Source organism: Hoplias malabaricus, chromosome 17, assembly GCF_029633855.1.
Source record: "Hoplias malabaricus isolate fHopMal1 chromosome 17, fHopMal1.hap1, whole genome shotgun sequence".
Lineage (NCBI taxonomy): Eukaryota > Metazoa > Chordata > Actinopteri > Characiformes > Erythrinidae > Hoplias > Hoplias malabaricus.
Window position 1 is genome coordinate 31,858,865 of NC_089816.1, and position 21,542 is coordinate 31,880,406.

Here is a 21,542-nt window from a genome sequence, read left to right on the forward strand (position 1 = left end):
AGGAAAAGGAGGAGGAGGAGGAGGAGGAGGGGGGACCTGTTTGGGGATTGGAAACTCGCGAGGATCTTCATCTCCATCGATCGCTCGAGCCTCAAGCACCTCATCACACGTGGTGCGCCTCCAATGGAACGAGAGTGATTCAGAGCCGTGAAAAAAACCCAGAAACACTGGAGAAGGAGGGAATGCAAAAGCCTATCGCCCCCTCCTCCCGCCCCGCAGGTGCTGGGCTCTGGAAAATGGAAGTTATTTTTGGAGGTCCAAATTAACCCGGACGACGCGCGGTTCGAGCGAAGGAACAAACGCGCGAGCGCAGAAGTTAACGCTTTTCTGGAAGAACTGCGCTGTTTGTCCGTCAAAGTAAACGACCGTGGTCAGCAGTACCGGAATATTCAGCAACCGCTTTTTTCGAGTCAGTAATGAAAAAAACTGCATTCGTTTGGACCCCTGTACACGTAGACGAGTTGTCACTACTCCGAGGCGGTTTACTACTGGAAATGGCCCACGAGCCGCGCGAGTGAAGCGGTGGAAATTACTGAAGAAGAGACAGAGAAAGCACTTCGACCAACACCGAGTGAGTAACTCTCATCTGGTTTGATAACGACAGTGGTTTCATTATTGCGCGTTTAAGGCGCACACCGCGACTCCTGACATACTCTAACCGTGTTTGGTGAGTGGAGTTTTTCTTCATTAGTGTCAAAAATTCACTGTTTTTCCCCCTCCTTAATATTTCTACTCTGGCCTCTCTTTGACGCTTCAAGCTCTATTAGGTTACAGCCGCTTCCAATTTATCTTTTTAAAATACTTCCAGGAGCAGGTGGGCGCCTTGTTATTATAAACTGGGCACTAAATGCTGACAAGGCGATCTCTTCCAAACAGGAACTTTTTAAAACGAGCATCACAAATGTTCAAAACACGTTTCAATCACATCAACATCAATTTCAGTCATTTGGCACCATTTGTAGCGGTTACGCTAAAGATGCGCGTTTTTTTCCTAATTTTGCGCACAGCGTTTCCACCTCCGCTTGTTTGTGGGAGTAAAGAAGGCACTCTACTACATTCCCCACAGTTTAGAAGAACACCCCGGTGTATTTCACGCATGCAGCTGCTGCTTTAAGCGCCGTTTTCGAGCGAAAGCCCAATAAAAGTCAGATAGACGCGTGGGGAAAGCTTTAGACTCCTCCAAAGACAGTCGGAGTCTTTGCTCTGTTCGCTACAACATCCTGCACCTGCGCTTCAGTGCGGTTTACTGTACATCCCGTCTGTACTTTCAATACAACGCATTACAGTCTTTGAAAATGAGAGTAAAGCCTGAAAGGGTAATCAAAGTACATCTACCAGCTTTGTTTTTTGCAGTGGACTTTTCCAAAAAAGGGATTCTATTTTATTTATATTCATGGCACATGGGTTACTAATGTAAGAAGTAAAAACTGCACATAAATAAGAAAAACATATTTACACATGCTTTTGAGTGCAAAATTCCACTGGAAATTTACTGCTCAGCCTTTTCTATGCCCGTTGCTAATTTTCTTCCGCAGAACATGTTTTTTAATATCTAGTACTGCGCCAGCCCTGTGAGAGAAGAAAAGTTTGTGCTGCAATTGCTCTGTGTCATATGGCCCAGTTCTTTACTTTTACTCTATCATTTTCGCAGGAAAACCCACTCACACTAGTATTAAACTTCATAACACAGCCAATTGTACTTCTTCTGAGGTTTAGTAGGCTAACTGTTGTATTCCAAGTTGCAGCTCTTGCTGTGTGCCATAATTTATATTTCAGGGTTCATTAATTTGATTACAGGGATGTATAGCGACAGTTTAAGACCTTTTGAAGGTTCATTCACCTGTATTTTAAACATATTGGTCCAAATATTCAAGGAAATAATAAAGTTTAGATAAAAATGCCCATTATTTATTATTTATACAGGTAATATTTTACAGGAGCTATGGCTTAAAAACACTGGCTGTAATTCTTAGCCGTGGCCTGGTTAGTCTCATTGCAGTAAACTTCAGAACTTGTGTCTGCTGCTGGTTTTTCAGCACATCGTTTGGTAGTCATTGCACAGATATGAGTTCTTTTACACAAGGTTCTTATTACTTGGCTTTATGAATGGAAAGTTGTTAGATTTCACTTCATTAAGAGGGGCTTAACTGGACTGAAAAAGTAGCATCTTAGTGCTTTACTCTTCAGTTTTATCTCCCTTTAAATCCTCGGAGACTTGTCAGGTTCGATTGGTAAAAATGCTGTGCAGTTATCAGATTGTTCCGTTGTGGATATTGTGGCATCTGTGACAAGAAGCACACATGCAGGTGAATGTCTGGTTGTTAGAGCCCACTCTAACCATCCCGCATGTAAGGAGATGGAGGACTGAAAAAAAAAGGTAGTTAACCTTCCGCGTCCTGAAGAATGCATCTTTGCCTATGTGACAGTAGCTCGAATGCTTTCTCAGGGAAAAAGGTGGTTAAATGAAAACAGATGGCGGCGCCAATCCCCATGCGGGCGCTGCTTCGCTTCCGCCGCGACCATTTATCACCGTCAGGCCCCCTTCATCATAAAGACTTTACCCCCTTAAAGGAGAAGAGTGCTGTAGTGTTTGCTCGGTGAGAAATTCTAATTTACGCACATCAGTGGGGCTCTTTTGGAGCTTATTGTCAGCACCTAAAACCAGGTTGAAATTAGTTTCTCCAGTGGGCTTTATTGTTGTGGTAATATGCGACAGGGCCTGCATGGCAGAGCGGAAATACTCTTTGGGTTCCTCTGCATGATAATTGAAATGTAGTTGTCATTAGGAAGACCCTTTTCAGCTGGGAACACTCAGGGATCCAGCAGCGGTTTGGAGGGAGGAGTTGTTTGTGTAAACATAAATCAGCACCAAAGTGCTGGGAGATTCCTTCTTGTGTGAGCTTCGGCACTCCAGTGAACATGGTAATAGCTTTAACCAGGGGCTGAATGGATTTATTTGCATAAATATTGTAAGCGGGTTTTTATAATTAAGTTTTACAAGTGCAAATCCAGTTTTGAAGCATGCCCATAAGATCGCTGTACAGGCATAATCAAAAGGGCTGAAAAGGAAGAGGTTACTTAGCATTTAAATGGCCTGTGCTGGGGTTGGGGGGGAGGATGGCAAGTGCAGGGGGCATAAATATTAGGAGGATAGCTCTTTCATGGGTTTGGGACACTGTTAACAGATGAGGCCATTTCATACGCTGTGTTGTGAAGATGCTGAAGTAAACTGAAGCAGTTTGATTGTCCTGAAAGTTCTGGAGGATGAGCAGTGCTGTGCATTCAATTTGGCCACGCCACAAAAGAATAGCTCAGCTTAGAGGACGGCCCCTAGATCTCAGCACAGAGTACAGACATATGCAAAACAGAATTTATATACACACCATATGGCCAAAAGTGTGTAGACATTTTATGCTGTAACAGCCTCTAAAGTTATAGGAAGTTTATACTCTACCAATTAGATACATTGCTATGAGCATCTGCTTGCCTTATGCCTCTGTAGCTACAGTGAGGACATTTAGTGATGTTGGATGATTAGTGATGGGCTGCAAATGGCATTTCAGTTTAGATCCAAAGTTCTGGGTGGAGCTGTAGGATTACAGATAACTCTGTTTCACAGCTCCAAAGCACTTGGCACTGGGTTACATAGCATTTTGTATTGTGTTTCCATTGAAAGGAGGATATAGGACTAGGTTTAATCCCTGTGTGGGAAACCACCCCACAATGTATTAGTGCTTGAAGATGAACCGGAATTGCAGTAGCACAATATACAAACTCTATTTCCAGAAAAGTTTGAATGCTATGCAAAACGTAGATTAAAAAGAATACAAAGATATGAAAACTCTTTGCAGATAGTACAAAGACAACATTTCATATGTTAGAACTGAGAATGTTTTATAGTTTTTTGAAAAATATATATCAGTTTTGAATTTGATGTCAGTAACAAGCTCAAAATTTGGGATAGGGACTTATTTACCACTGTGCTGCATCAGCATTTACCAAAATTCTGTAAATCTTTGGGAACTGAGGAGACTATTTGCTGTAATTTTGAAAGTGATTTTTTTCCCATTCTTGCCTTTTACAGGATTTCAGCTGCTCATTTGTTCAGATCACTGTTATAATATTTTTAATTTCACAATGCATCAAATATTGTCACTGAGTGTGAAGTAGGTTAGCACATCTCTTTTACTGTATTCCAGTGCTCTTGTAAATTTCTTGTTTGCGCAGTACACATTTAAACTGTATTTGTGGATGCTATGACAAACTGTATTCACAGACAGTGATTTGCAGTTTTCAGAAGATCTTCTTAGTAAAAAGATTGATTTCGTCTACAGAAACATGTCTGTTTTTAAAGCAGTGCCATCTGAGGGACTGAAGAACACAGCCAGCCAATACTGGTTTTGGCCTTGTCCCTTTATTATAGCGATATCTCTGGATTCTCTAAATTTTGTAATCTTATTGTTAGGGCTGGGTACCATTTACATTTGAATGTGGTAACAGTACCCAATGATACTGTTTTTCAGTATTTAAATTTAATAAACAAATATGTACAAAATAAAAGTAACTTCAGTTGTAAACCAGAGTAATATATTCAGCTTATAGGTATTTCTTTGTGTTTAACTAAGTTTTTGCTCCAGTTAGAAGTCTTTCCGTGGTCTGCTTGCATTTTTTGTTAGAAATAAGGTTATGTGCCTTTTAACGTTCTTCATATCAATGTCTCTTTGTGATAACACGTTGCCAACAATGACAGAATAACCATTTTTGGATTCATAAAGAACCATATTTGTTTAACACCCTGTTTTTTTTAAACAATCACACAGCTGGTTTTGTCCTAGAAACATAATAAACATACCCCCAGAAACCTTAAAGGGTCTACTTTTCAAATATATGGAGGTTGAAAAGAAATGTATTTTTACCTGGTTGTTATTGAAAGAGGCATGTCTCTCTGAGACTCAGACCGTGATCCTTAAAGGCTTGAAGGCCCACTCATTCATATTCATATGATAATAGTATGCTAATCCAGCTGCTTTTATTGGAGGTTTATGACGCGTGAAAATGCTCCTTTTGCTATATAAACAAAAGCACATGATTGTGTTTTCGCACTGAGCAGAGCTCCGACACGGCACAGTCACGCTTTTCAGCGGCATGAGGAGGAACGCCTTCATTTTGTGATGAGTAAGTGAAATATATTTGACTCATTGTTCTGCAGCATGTTTGGCGCTGGTTAGCTTTGATACTACACCAGTTCAGTACTATATTAGCTATATTAAATGACGGCTTGGATGCCCTGCTGCTTTCAAGCAGTCATCTGAAGCTCATATTTATGAATTTGTTGCTCCAAAGCAGTTGCTAAATAACTAAAATACCACCATTTAAAAACAAATGATTCAGTTGTTCTGACTGATGGGTTGTTGTGGGGGCCAATAAGCCATTATCTTTGACAGTGGGAAGAGGATTTCTCACCTGTGCTTCACACCTATCTCATGAATGAGTGATATGTGAGCCACAGGTTTAGAAAAATACAGTGTCACATCAGATTCATAACTAATTAAAATATCAGAAAGCTGTAAACACCAGTGTGTAGATAACACCTGTCTACAAAGTTCAGAGCTCTAAAGAAAACTTCATACATTTTCACAATGTGTTTTTTCAGTGTATATCAGCACCTTTGAAAATAGGTTGTTGGGAATCCAGTTAATTTAAACAAAAACAGATGAATGACATACAGACTTCTCTCACATTATTGTTGCTGGGTTTGTGCTGAACATTAGCATATGTAGCTTTTTGGGAACAAACTTTTTTAGGTAGGTGAACTTTGTTAAAATATCAAGGCATGTCAGATCACCTCAGACATGTCTGAAAGGCCTCAGACTCCAGGGGGTTAAGAGAGTGCGGAGAACCTTTTGAAGGTTTAAAAATCCATCAAGCAATCTTAATGTTTTTCTATTTAAATATAGGAAGGTTATATATTTTTTCTTTCATTTTTGCATCGCTCAAATAACCCTTTGTATCACTTTTGTGTTTAAGATTGCACTCTTCAACAGAAAAATCTAATTTGGTCCATACTCCTAAAATTACCACTGTAAAACCCTGCACCTCACAGGGGTGTAGGTAGGGGACTGTCCTGTCATGTTCCGCTGCTAAAATGTTCACCTTCTAAAAATGGATGTGATTGTGAATCATGAAATTGTCCTTACATAAATCCATATTACAATTTTACTTGATTACCCCCACCCAGTGTAAACAAAACCTCAACACTCATATGCAGTGAACATTAAGAACATTAAGCTTTTCTCATGTTTTTCACATTGCTAAATTTCCTTCTGGATCTCTACCTGTCTATCTATTTATCTATCTATGGCTGATGTCCTAATTTGTTTACATATTATAGCTGTGATCTTTCATATCATGTTTGTTCTGTAAAAAGGCCACTTTGGCTCTTGTTTTTCCCCCCCTCCACTTATACCTGCAAAGACGACTACACTGGACTCCTGACCTACAGATGAAGAAGAAGTGGATTCATTACCCATCGGCTATGGGACTTATTCTAGAATAGAGAGAACAAGGGGCAGAACCATTAGAGAAATGACAAATGTGGTTTCGGCTGGAGAATTGCTGTAATATCCAGCATGAAACCTATGTGCTGTATCCTGTGCCATGTGTTGCACTATATAACCTCAGGTCATAGCAGCAAATAGTGTAAAGTAATTGGACATTGGCACAGCTATGGCTGTTTTGGCTCTGTACTCTAGCACAATGGTCCTCTTTTTATGTCTTTAAAGCCACTGTCCCGGACACTTTCCCCTGCTTGAACACACCTAATCCAATTGCTTATTTTTCAAGTCATGTCTCATTGTGGGAATAAAGGCATTGCTCTTGCATTACTCTGCTTTGCCAGCACAGCTGCTGAGGTGCGCTATCCAACTTGTGGAACTTGGTGATGCGTCTAGAGTACCCATTCAGGCTGTTGAGGCACACCATTCCACTCACTTTGTCATGGCTCACTCTGTTGTTGTCTCTTTTGTTGGAGGCACATTGGAATTGTGGAAGCTCATTTTGCCACTGTTCTGCCTGTGTCAGAATTCCACTTGCATGCCATTTTTTTGCATTTGTCTGTGTCTCTTGCAGCTCCAGCACAGGACAAGTGATGCTGGCTGCTCACTTGAAGCCTAATGTCATTATGGGCTATGATAACTCTTTCAGGATGAGTTCTGTCTCTTCAGGGGTCATTGGCCACACCAACCTCATGTGAACCTGAAGGACCCTGGATGCCAATTGGCTAACAGATTCCTCCGACATCAGCTTCTCAGTAGTGGAGTTTTCAGCATTAAAAGGATGTCTATGAGTTGTTGAGTTATGCAGTGCACTTCTTGATAAACACCAGCAATTGGACAAGCACCTCTATGTACCAACTCTGAAATTATGGAGGATTTGGCTTTCTCCTTCCCTATTGTGTTAAGGGAGCCACTGAGCACTAATATGCCAGTGCCGGCTGAGCTGTGGGATTGTGCTTTGCTAGCATTGCGCTGGTGAGTGCCGAGCTACTGTCGCTGCTCATGGCTATCCTAACAGCAGGGCTGTAGCTCTTTGCCTGCAGTGCAGTCTGCAGCTGTCTTGTGGGCCTCTGGGCCACCATTCTTGCTTTTATCCTTGCACTGAGTAAAGAATGCATGTCCAAAAGTCCAGTGGAGCTGTCTTTCATGGTTGCAAGAGGTCTAGAAACACTTTTTATCGGTGTACACTTGTAGAGTTCTGTGTAGTAATGTTTATGCAGTCTGAATTAATGAGATCCCTTTTATAAATACATTGCAGACACTTATTGTTTTTCTGCAGATCTGACATCCTGTAAACCAAATTTAGTCCCACCCAGCTACAATTCAACCAATCTCTCTGTGCCACTTCAAGGTAATTTTGTCATAAAACTTATAGAACCTTGTTAGAAGAAAAATTTGGAAATGAATGGACACTGGCTTCAGGAACTCACAAAACAAGTTTAATATGCAACTACACAAGCCATGCCAAACACGAGAAAAAGACCTGAGGAATAAAGCAAAGCAGAAATGGCAAGGAGCACCTGGGATAAGGGCATTACATAACCAAAGACCTTTAGCTCTATGTTTAAGCTAATGATGAGACTACACACAGTTGGCATTACAGCTTTGGACAAGCTTGTGTATATTTACTTCCCTCAGAATGTATAGACTATGTACGAAATAAAGGACTTGCTACTTTGTACTTATGGGCTGAATTGTCCTTGTAACTGGAAACAATCATGGACAGAGCAGATGAATTTGGCAGCTGATAAGGGGCAAGATCTTTCAATATGACGAGAGAGATATTTGACAGAGTGTGACACTCAGAGTTGTAGGCCAGCAAGTTAATAGCCGTAACCTTGCAACAATGAGGTGGAGCAAATTGGAAGTCAGACATTAAAAGCTATAAATAGCTGTCAAAGTGCCATGGGAAAGCTGCAGAAGGGGCAGCAATTAAGGGTGGGCATCATCATATTAAACCTTTTTCAGCCTTTTCAGTGGAGTGAACCAAGACATCTTTGACCCTTTGACCCCAGGTCTGTTTCGAGAGGCAAACCTAAGACCTCAGAAGAGTGGCATATATTTCTGTAAGCCAGCGCTAGAACACATGATTGAATATGCTTTGTTAATATGCCTGTGACTATGAACTGAATAAGTGGTTACAGACAATGAACAAATGAATGAATGAATTAACATCAATGCGCCATTTCAGTGAGGTATGTTTTTATCCAAAAAGTGTCATGTAACAATTGAATGTCTTTTATATTTATCATTTACAACTTTACCATGATGTGATAAACAGATGTTATAACAAGAACAAATGTTAATCTCACATTGTATAACACACACACAGACAAAATATTTAAAGAAATAAATACTTTTCAAATTATTAATTTTTGTAATATTGTCTGAATATTAAAGTAAAATATTCAATGTTAATGCGTGCTAAGCTGTAGCTGCTTCATATTTGTATAGACAAACATGATCTATATTTGGAGCACGTGTTTGGTCCATGTTATGAATAAAACAAAATTAAAGAGTCCATATGCACCAGTATTAAACACGCTTGCATTTGTACTTAAGATGTGTCTGGATTTTTCTTATAACTGTGGTGATAAACAAGCATATAAATCAAAGCATGTGTATTCAAGTCTGGATGAACTCCAGAAACATTTCAGTGGTGCTTATTCATCAAAGCTGCTATTAAATTTGATCGGTACACATGTAAACTTGTTGTTTATTTCTACACTCAAGCACACTTCTGGTGCACTTATCACTTATTAATGCTAATACTAAGAAAACTAAACATTTATAACAGTTCTAACACTAAACAGTTCTCCTTGTGTCTGCTTGGGTTTCCTAAGGGTGCTCTGGTTTCCTCCCACAGTCCAAAAACACATGTTGGTAGGTGGATTGGCGACTCAAAAGTGTCCGTGAGTGTGTGTGTTGCCCTGTGAAGGACTGGCACCCCCTCCAGGGTGTATTCCTGCCTTGCGCCCAATGATTCCAGTTAGGCTCTGGACCCACCGTGACCCTGAACTGGATAAGGGTTACAGATAATGAATGAGTAAATGGATGTAGATATTTTGTACATCTAGACTAGCGTTTCTCAAAGTGTGATATTGCAGGTGGGGTGCAAGGAATCAGAAGAAATAAGCATTTTTATGCCTGTCTTTATTAATGCCAGGCTCATTGCAGTCACTGATACTGTGATAAGATATAGTCATTTGTTCACCTGCCATTGTGCATAACAGCTGGCCTTCGATTCACCTCATCATAGAGTCATTTTCAAAAACTGAGAAACTAAAGCACAATTTAATTAGGAGGCCAATTTTCTGTATTTTTTAAATTTTTGAACATTGATGTTAATGTTGTATCTGGTGTTAAAATGTTAAGCTATTGATTTAGAGAAGTTTATGTTATTCAATAAATATTATTGATAGAAATAGTATTGAAACATTTAAGCAACTACTGAATCAAGTTGTAATCTCACATTTGCTTGCTACCTGGTAGATCAGAAAAGCTTAATGAGCAATTTCATTTAAGAGACTAACTTACTAAGGCTGACAAGTTCCACGACGCCAGGGGCCCCTTCGCCCCCGCTCTGTGCCCGATGGGCATTGCACCGCACCCCTACTCTGGATCTTGCGGGTGGTGAGCCCACATGATCCTCCCACGTTGCCATTTCGAGCTGAGCCCGGCCGGGTTACGTGGGCTGCCCGGCCACCAGGCGCTCGCCGTCGGACACTATCCCCAGGCCTGGCTCCAGGGGTAGGTCCCGGTAACCCTCTTCCGGGCAGGGTACACTGAATTTTAATGGGTGTACTCATAGGGATGCTTTTGGATCGTGTTTGTCTGGATCTTCACTCCAGACCTGTTCGCCATGGGAGACCCTCCTCGGAGCTAACATGAGGTCATGAGACCACACAAGCCCTTCCGCCACGACAAGGCCCTGATCCAGGAAGGGTAAGGGGTGAAAACCTGCCCCAAGTGAAGGAGTTCAAGTATCTTGGGTTCTTGTTCACGAGTGATGGGAAGAGGGATGGTGAGATTGACCGTAGGATAGGTGCAGCGTCTGCAGTAATGCGGTCACTGTACCGCACTGTTGTGGTGAAGAGAGAGCTGAGCCATAAAGCAAAGCTCTCAATTTACCGGTCAGTCTACGTCCCCACTCTCACCTATGGTCATGAGCTCTGGGTAATGACCGAAAGAACAAGATCGCGGATACAAGCGGCCGAAATGAGCTTTCTCCGACGGGTCCCTGGGCGTACTCTCCGTGATCGGGTGAGGAACTCAGTGACTAGGGAGGAGCTCGGAGTAGAGTCGCTGTTCCTTCGCATTGAGAGAAGTCAGTTGAGATGGTTTGGGCATCTGATCAGGATGCCTCCTGGACGCCTCGCACTGGAGGTATACCAGGCACGTCCAACTGGAAGGAGGCCCCGGGGTAGACCCAGGACACGCTGGAGGGATTATATCTCCCGGCTGGCCTGGGAACGCCTTGGGATCCCCCAGGAGGAATTGGTGGATGTTCCAAGGGACAGAGACGTCTGGGCTTCTTTGCTCGCCCTGTTGCCACCGTTGCTGTTCCCTGAAATGGAAAAGCGGAAAAGATGTATGTATGTACTTACTAAGGCTAGCAGGCTAGCAAGAGGTTAGCTTTCCAAGGCTAGCATAGGCTAGCTACCTATAGTTCTTGCCTCAATGGGTTTCTGTAACCAAGAATGAATACTTATTAATTATTTATTTGCACATGCAGGATACATCTCTGGGGAAAAAAGTTACTTTCCTGGCACCTCATGTAAACTATGCTCTGTCCTAATTAGAGCATTTACTCCATAACTAGTGCACTTTAAAGATTTATAAAAGTAATTCTACAACACCAATACATTGTGTGTTACATAGTATGGTGACATGCGATACGATATTAGGAAAACCATAACTAAGTATAATGTCAAAGTATTATTGTTTGATTTTAACAACAGAAAGAACATGCTTCATTATCTGATTGTAAATATCAACTGCATGTCTAAAAAATAGTGATGTCCCGATTCAAGTATTTTAATATTGAGTAATATTAAGTCCCGATCTGTTACTTAGATTTACCTAGATAGTGCTGCTACACCTAGTGCACACTTCAAGTTAACTCAGCCCACTGTATCTGCTTCACACTGAATATCTCGCATTAAAAAACAACCTACCTGCATCCAAGTTGCTGCTTAATTCTTAAAAATGTTGTCTTCACAAATAGTTCATATAAATAGTTTAATATTATATTTAAACTTGTATGAAATTATCAAATGAAATTTGTATTTATAAAAGATTATTTTGATTCTAAAAGGCAGTCAGTTTTATTGTCATTACAGATGTGCTGAGGGAAAAATTAAATGTATTTTCTTCGAGACACGGTGCAAAAATAAGATTTTTTAAGCACTTGTTTTAATTAAAGCTTCGCCACTGGCTTAATTTTTGTCCATTGTTGACTTACTAGCAGTTATCAGAGAAGTAGACCAGAGTGCACATGATTAAATGTGCTGAGAACTGCTCCAGAGCTATACATGGACAATGGCAGGACAGTGTGGTGTGTGTCTGTTTGTGTGCGCACGCGCATGCGTATGTGGGTGTACAAGGGAGAGAGAAAAACAGAGAGCTGAACGGGATATTTGTGCACTGTGTTTTAAATGTACTCAGATGGAAACCTATGTATCCTTGGCATACTCAATATAACAAATATGGTAATTTTCAAAATTATGTAAAAAAAAAAAATACTATGGAATGTATGGATATGATGTGATGGTGTAATTGCAGAGCGACGCAGATGCCAACTTTGTCAAGTGTAGGCTCTGTGTTGAGTCAACACAGAAGTATAAATTGGCCTTTGCTGCAGCAGGTCTGTGATGAACTCTTTTTTTTGCCTACTCATTCACTTGTAGTATATTATCATTTGACACTCAGAAAAATATGTAGTGGTTTCAAGGAAAACTGAACTATAAAGTACAGTAGATGCCATAACGTCTAATTTTTGCTGGTAGAAATGACACGTGGATAATGATGTTTCTGTAATGCCATCAACATTGTGTCATTGTGCTGTGATTGACTATATGTATCCGCTTGGATAGAGGACATGCGCTAGTGTTTTAAAAAAAATGACTTGATTTTGGGTTGACATGGGTTGCCATGCTTTGATAAAGTCAGTATATGTAGGGAAAGTATTGTTTGCATGTTGACATAGAGAGTTGGTATTTAATGAACAAAATGTAGTTAGGAACAGAAAATTGTCTTGGGTATTGGTAAATGCTTGTTAGCAAATTTGTGTATTTTATTTTAACATATTTGTGATCAAAGGCCATGATATGCATGTTGAATTTTGTTGATCACTTGCATCAATTTCGTGACACTACTGTAAACACTTTTACTACGCTCATGACATCTTTTTTGTCTACCATACAGTAAATATTAGCCATTCACTTGCAGATAGTAAGTTACCAAAAACGCACACTTTTGATGCTCAAGCAAGATATGTCGTGGTTTCCAGGTACGTTTTTTTAAATAAGATTACTTGACTTTGAGGTGGGTTTGCCATGTTTTGTTAGAGTTAGTGTATGTAGAGAAAGTTTGCATTTTGAAATGTAGAGTTGATATTTAATGAACAATTTGCATATTTGAACTGGCAGTTAAATATTTGGTTACTTCTGTGATGTAGTTGTGTTGCTGTGTTAAGGGTTTAGAAAAAGTGTCTAATGTATTGGTAAATGCTTGTTAGTTATTGTAAAAAAAAATATTTAAAGTTATGTAAAGCTCTTTTTAAGGTGTCCTCACACACCCAATAGAAGAGCCAGATTGAAATGGACTAATGAATATATCACCTATTGTTTCACATATGGCTCACTGGCACATTCCTCTCTGTGTCCAAGCTACAGATATTTTCAGACTAATGAAGCGGTCCTAACAGCAATCCTGTGGCATTTGTTTACACTTGTTTTGCCCACTACAAATTTTCCTTTAGCATCTGATTTTGAAGTAGGGTTTTGCACAATCTTCTCTGGGTGTTCCATCTGCTGTCTTGCTGGCTGTTACTTCATCTACTTGGCTGAGCAGAGGGGTGTTGAGGAGCGGGGGAAGCAATCTGTGTGCTTCTCCCCCAGTTGCTTGAGACCCTACAGGGAGAAAGCTTACTGCTAGAGTTTTTATCATGAATAATTTCCAAACACCTTTGCTCCCATGACTAGGAGCCTCTGTTCCTGCAAAGGGGTAATGTAAGATTCCCTTTTAATGCAAAAGATTCTTTGAAATGGCTAAGGAATGCTCTTTTATATATATTAGTATTTGATTTGATTGATTTGTTATGTTGAGATATTGCATGTATTTCAGTTCTATGATTATGCCCTCTCTGCTGCTTTGCATTAGCATCCATTTTATCTTACTTACCAGTGGTTAAATGTTCTATGGCAAAAAATGCAATGTGATATTTAAAGACAACTTTATGAAAGGCAATCTGTATTCTATGAATTTATTTCCTGGATTATTTACAAGCAAGTTTACAAGATTATAATCTACCAGGAAATGTACCGGAAAAATACTACCAAACTTTTGTAATAAATAAGGTATTTTTATTGTACTTAAACCAGTGCAGTTCAACAGCTGTGTTTTTAAAACACATATATGTATAAGATATTATTATATGTTGTTACATTACACACATATCTGAAGTTTCAGTTATTGTTAGGGTGTGAGAACTTAGGGCTACATTCACACAACAGATCCAGGTCCAAATCAGATCTTTTTTTTTGTGTATGTGACACAGAGGTGTAATGTGTGTGGCTGTGAAACCAAGGAAAAAACGCACGGAATCTGATAGTTTTCATTTGGATTTGGGCCACTTTCATTTATGGTAGTCAAATCTGTTACATATTCAATATGCAACAGGGTTCATACAGTGCAGCCTTTTCTTGAACAACCAGATTAAAATTCATGCCACTTTTATGACAACCCCACTGGACATTCCTCCTAACTTCACACTGGCAAAACAACAGGTAGAAATGATGTGCACACTTCTAAACATTTTTTTATTTTTACAAAATATTGGGAAAAAAAAACATGTCAGATTTCTTAACCCTGTTTTCTGTCACTCATTTATCTGAATGGATCTCATGGAAAGTGGTCTTAATCATTAAAAAAAAAAAAAATATCAGAAGAACTAATTTCTCAATACCTCGGTTTCTGTTTTATATTTTCTCATGCCTGTATGAAGGATACTGAAATGTGGTCAACCTGACTTCATTGTTCAGCCCCCTTTCCAATAAGTGCCTCAGACATCGACCCAAAGAGGTCTGGATCAAACGGAACCATAGTTTCACATTGTGAAAACCCTTTTTTTTTAAGCATGGTTAGGATACTCTGACCAATGACAGGATGTTGAGGCAGGCTATCTTAACCAAGTAAACAATATTATCATGTTATTTTCTTTATAAAATTGGCTTTTCTGGATTATCCGTATACAATCTTAAGCCTTATTTGGATGGGATTAGTTTTAACTGGGTTAGTGGGGTAATTTTATTTTACTACAGGATGTCAGTTATACTAATAACTGATTCATATGGGATTAGAAATCTCAGTGTAAATGACAGAGATGGGCATGACCAGGCGATGTACTCATTGCCTTCAGTCCAGTAAAAGAAATAAAAAAGTAGAAAACATGTATGAAATGTTATTTTATTGCTAATTCTTTAACATAACCATATGATGCTGCCTTAAGTGAAAACAATGCGTCATCATTGAACAGTGAACATAATGTTTATACATGTTTTAATGTGCACATGAGGGAGAATTAAATTTAAAACTTCTCTCCAGTCTCACAGATCAGTTCTGTTGGTTTCTATGCTGTTTCTAAAAAGAAATAACGCTAAAAACTAAACAACTGAACAAGTTTGTTAAACATGTCCACTGCTTTACTTCTGCTTTATCCTAAACTTCACACTAGCATCCTACATAGGTTTTTAATAAATTCTGTCTCATTATTTGAAGGACACTCAGTAGTATAGAAGGTAAAGTGTAATTGAGTGTGGTTTGAGAAACAACAGTAATCAGCCACTACTATAAGTTCAAACATTTAAGGTGGAACTTGCAAATAAGGAGCTGGTAAATAAGTAATCATAACATATGTAAGCTGCAGGTGTATGTGTTGCTTCAAGTTAGAAGTTGAAGTTGGTGCTTGAAGTTTGTGCTGCTGTTAGTAGTACCATAGTATTAGCATCAGAGTGGCAACACAATCTGTTAATTCAAATTTCACCCTTTAATCTTCTGGCTAATTTGCATTGTGAAACCAAAATTTACCAAATTATACCAATTGAAACACAAACCACAGTTTTCCTTAAAGAAGGCATTCACTTGAGCTTTGCAACACCAGGACCCCAGCCATTTGTTGTATAATGGTGTGAATGTGAGTGTATCCCTTGGCCATTTTTTGTCCCTTGATGACTCACATATTTGGTCATCTGCTAATGGAACTCTAATTACTATTTGCTGCACTTGCTCATGGCTACAACATATCAGTTGGATTTGTATCTCACCACCTTAGCTTGATATCATATGTTATTTACATGCACCACAAGACATATCAAGGACAGAACACAAGTGTGTCACAATGCACTGTACCACAGGTAGTTAAGCTGTAGCTGAAAGGAGTTATCCCATATGCTAACACTCATTTTGCAGCCCACTCCCATACAAACACACTGAGCTTGGAGGCTAGTGGGCTTGGGAGTCTGGATGCTGGCTGTGATTTTATTAGAGCTGGCTTAATGGTGCCATGGTGGCTCTCTGCTTTACCTCTGTCACCTGGATACCGATGTCCAAGTCTGCCATTCAGCCTGAAAGTGCTGCACTCTATGCATTTTGCAGAGATTAATTGTGTGCATTCAGCAAGATTGTAGTGAAACCAGACCAGTGTGTTTCTCCCTTCAGTTTTACTATGGACATGGGATTTAACTGAGGGGAACAGCATATTTATACAATGCAGTGCGTACCTCCAAAAATGGCAGTTTAACTGTAGCAATTTAGAAATTTTTATGATCAGTTAAAATTGATTGAATTGATTGAAATTTGATTCTTTTGAAAAGAATAAGGCCTAGTGTACTCATTTACTGCCTGCAATCCAGTATTGTACACTGCACATTATAACTACAGTCACACCTGTTCATTCTGTGTATTTGTAAAACTATTTCTGCATTAAACAGTGATTGAGGTATTAGATGCTATGTATCCCATAGACATGGCTACAGGATGAAAGTAAAATAACAGACGCTGTCAAAATAGGACCATAATAGAAAAGGCACCAACTAAGAAGAAAACAAAAGGTATAGATTAAACCATGAAAAAACTGAGCCACAATAGGAAACAAAGAAAACAAGATAAATCTAAATAAAGTACAGAGACTGGGACAGAAGATCAGACCAAATAAATAATGACAGGTGTAAAGACAATAAACTGACCTCCAACAAAGCAAGAAAAGAGCATAGGACAAAGACAGAGACAGAGACTAATTAGTGAACTAAATGTTAAAGCTAAGACAAAGATTAACATGAGAAAAACTCTGGACTCAAACCAAGGAAGACAAACACAGAGACAAAAGCAGAAACAGTTACAGACAAAGGCCAAGAAACTTACTCTGTAACAAAGACTAAAACAGACATAATAGACTGAGAAAACAGGAGCACAATGATTAACAAAGAGACAAATGACTTTAGAAATAACTAGATAAACAAACAAAGAAAGATAAGACTCATGAAGTATGAAATAAGCAACAATAAGCTTAACATGACCATGACCCAAACTCACAAATACAAAGGATACTACTGTCTTTGCAGGGAACTAATAGCGCTTTTCTACAGCATGGAACCTACACGACTCTGCTGAACCCGACATGGCTCTTTTGCGTTTCCACCGGCCAAATTTCATACCTGGTTTTAAGTTCCAGCTCACTCCAGGTTCTAACCATGCTGATTAGGTGCTACATGGTGACGTGTAAACCCTACAGAGCACTGATTGGCCAGAGCCATGTCTATCACCATGAATTGCAGAGCTCATTCAAATCCAGCACAAACCGGCGCTTGTAAAATCTCTTAAGTTACAGCAGCTTTCACATTTATTTTTATTGGACTCACAACAGCAGCTCGTAACTTTACCTCAAGGTATTTTGAAGAGGTTTATATGCTCCTTGGGCCAATAGCCGACAAACATTTCCAGTGAAAGCCAAACGTGCAAGAAGTAAAACTGATCTGTGAGAACTGGGGCGGGGCGGTGTTCAAAACAAAAACAACACAATAAGTAAACAGCACCTAACTATACCAGTGTTGTATAGTGGCTGCGGGATTATATTCCCAGGTCTTTGTACGTTAGCCCCAGGTCTTTTGCAACACCAAATTTTTATTATGAAGCTGGATCTGGCCCAATTACCCCTTTAATCCAGCCTGCCAAATATTCCAAATATTTTAAAGAAAAATCTTTTTGTTCAGGGGCCTGGGCCCACTCAACCAGCCAGAGCTAATTCCCAGCGAGTGTGAGATCATGTTCACAGACAAACTTTATCTAACCTATAATGTTAAATATTACAATACATGTACAATAACCATGCCTGGAAGAATCTTGAAGTACGTTTCAAACACCGGACCATACCATCACTTTACCTCTCAGTCTGGCTCACACATATTATTGCTCACGTGGATTGCGTCCTTGTTAAGGTAGCGAGAAGGCATTACATGTAAGTAGCTGTCTAGTTTTTAGTGTCTTCAGTAATTCACTCACATGAAGATGTCAGATTATTCAATTACTGTTCCACCTTAAGCTGCCGTGGCAACACATAGGTTTCAGGCTGAAGCTTTGAACGTAACTCTGTCGGCTTTTAAAGTGGAACAATCAAATAAAAAGCCAGGTTTATTTTTACGTGGACTGTTCATATTTGCTGCACAAGATTAGCAGGAATGTATAAAACCCATCAAGAACATAACATCTACTATGAGCTCAGCAGTGGCGATTGCTCTAAGACTGCAAGGGAAGCTCAGCTTCCCCTAATATGTAAAAAAATAAGTGATCAAATATATACTGTTGTGTGTACATGTCATTGAATAAATATGCACTACAACGCACTCAACTTTTGTTCAGAATCAGCTTCTTATCACTGGTAAAGACGCGGCTTTCCTCTCAATCATTCCCGCACTTCACAGTGCTTGCGTCCACAGAGTTCAATAGCGAAGCAGCGAAGTGCAGCGAAACGAGACGAGTCATTGGATAAATGCTGGGTTTTGTCCCGCCCATCGGACGCTCAGCGTCTCTGGGGGTCTATGGGGCAGTGGGCTGGCCTCGGCTGGCCCAGACGCTCAGCTTCTGCATGATGATTGGATGATCTGTCTGAGACTGAATCCCTTTTTGATTGACAGTGAAATGAGCGAATCAGCAATCCTTTGGTGTAAAGGCGCACAGGCGGACACACTTCACATGGGCCAAGGCCGTTTAAGCAGCCTAGCTCTGCTGGCCATTGAGAGGACACAAGTAAAGTCCCTGGAAAAGACGCCTTGTTGGTACGACAGAGTCACAGATCATTTTCTTGAAAAGGAACGGAGGGTAGAATTTACGTATAAATAAACCGACACATTTTATGATGTAGGCCGAAATTGAGCTTTCCCTCCTTGAAAGACCAGCATCCGCCACTGGAGCTCAGTGTAATGTATGCACCATTTTAAAGCGGAAGGGAACATTTGAAAAAGAACCTGAAAACTTCATAAACTGGTGGCTGTAGTGGTGAGTATTAGTGGCTGCTGTGAGAAGTTCTACTGTACACACAAATATTACTGCAGTGAATCAATACATTGATGTATAAATTGAAGTACATGGCCGAGGCACATTGATTAAAATGCTTTTATTTTTTAAAAACTTTTTTCACTTAACGTGATTCAATAAAAGAGAGTTTACTTTGGAGACTTATAATAGCCAGCTTATATATAAAGGCATTCCACTACTGTCCCCCTAACATTTCACATTGTAGATGCTGTATTAATGGGTGAGATAGGACAAAAGCCTAAGCTACAGTGACTTTCAGTGACACTATTCCCATTTATTCAGAATTAATGCTTAGGTGGAAGGCATTCTGTTTAATATGAATTTCATTTTCAGGGCAAGAAAACTGCTAACCCCTGACTACAAAGGTTGTTTTGTGGTATATGACACATTACCTGGTGTAACGGATTTATCATGGTCATTACAGTGAACTAGCAAGACTCTGTACGGATTGTAAGACTTCAGTATACTGAAGCATGTGCCTGCGCTGTACTGGTTTCCCTTTATGACCTGAAGAAAAATTTACCAGTTGCCATTGTATAATTTGCACCCTGGTTTTATTCCAAATTTCTGAGGTGAAACAGTTCAAAGCTCCACAGCTCACCCTCAGCCAAAGGGAAAGGCTAATACTCCACAGCATGAGAGAACGTGTTTCTCATTGGTCATCACTTATTTATCCGATCAGCAGCCAGAGTTAGCTGTCCATTTCACGCTGCAGCTAATGGAGTTAAAGTCCCTCCTAGATAAACTGCACTGAAATACAGTTTTAATCTTACTTTAATGACTGATGTTCTGTCAAAGATATTCACTTTATTAAATATTAAACCATATTTGTTATAATGAATTGCACATGTTCATATATTTTGCATGTTGAAATTGTGAATTCAGCACACACCCTGTGGAAAATTTAAACATTTAAGAGGAGTTGGTGATATGTTATTTATTTAAGCTTTTGTGGTCCGGCCCACCTGACATTGAACTGAGTGTAATGAGGCCAGCCACCCATTGAGTTTAGCACATATGCAGCATAAATGCCCGGTGTTTTTCGATGTTTTTGTTGACCTCATGCTATTTTGAGTGTATTCGTTAAGTACACACATATTAGAGTAATCTCAAAGTAAATTTACATGTGCAGCTAACGTATGAATTTATGAAGTTTTAGTAAAAGTGTACTATTAAACCAAAGCCCCTCATAGTAAAATCTAAATTCTTTCAAACCTTACAAACATTTAGTAAAGATTTCATAGAGCAACATTTCTTCTTGGGGCTAAACCCTGGTCTAGGCCTTGCCGTCTAGACATGCCCCTGCTCTCAAAATTGAAAGCTGAATACCTCCCCAACAAACAAATACCTGAATATTTGTGTCCAGCCTTAACAGACCCTCTGTCATCACTACTCAGGGCTTAGCTCTGCAGAAACTGCACTATGTTAGGGTACTCCCTCCCACTTGATTTCAGGAGAGTGCTGTAAAAGTGAATGGGGAGCCCAGGAGCAAAATAAATACAGAATCTTACTTATATATATATTTTTAATCTCATTGTGTAAAAACCTTTTGAATGCATGCACCGCATGTGTTTCATAGAACTTACAATAAATGGAGTGATCTGGAGCTGCTGCACATATACATAAACATTTGTGTAGCCAAGGCAAACCATTGATTGAGGAGTATAAAACCCCCGGGGCTGTGGAGCAGTGCAACAGTGTGATCAGATTTATTAAGCATCCATGTGTTTTGTTTTTTTTGGCTACATGTCAATATATACTTTTATTAATTGGCACAGTTGCTCCAATTTAATCCCTAATTGGTCCTGAATTGTCCCATAATTTTCCCTAATTACTCTTGCTGATTTAGCAAACCAAGTCATTTCTGTTTGCATGCAGTAGTTGCTGGTCTTCACAGTTATTAAGCAAATCTTAAAAATGGGCAAAAAATGAAATCTTGCAGGAGAAGGTGTTGTGAATGATGTATCTGAAAAAAATATTTAACTCTGGAAATTCAGTGTGATCATCACACACACACACACACACACACACACACACACACACACACACACACACACACAAATGTGGTCACTGGAATCGTGTGGAATGCAAGTTCAGAAAGTTAAAACTTGGGATCTCAGATGAATACTAAAAAAGTTTGTGAAACTCATATGTTGACGAGTAAGAAAATATCTGAAG

General features: G+C 39.6%; 1 protein-coding gene across 1 annotated transcript in view; it reads left to right on the plus strand.

Moving 5' to 3' along the window:
- The first annotated feature begins 503 nt into the window (after positions 1–503).
- Positions 504–21,542, plus strand: part of il1rapl2 (interleukin 1 receptor accessory protein-like 2) — a 414,378-nt gene continuing 393,339 nt past the window's right edge. Inside the window, exon 1 of the mRNA XM_066649030.1 lies at positions 504–571. The gene's annotated coding sequence lies outside the window, so the exon portion shown is untranslated. The remainder of the gene's footprint in view (positions 572–21,542) is intronic.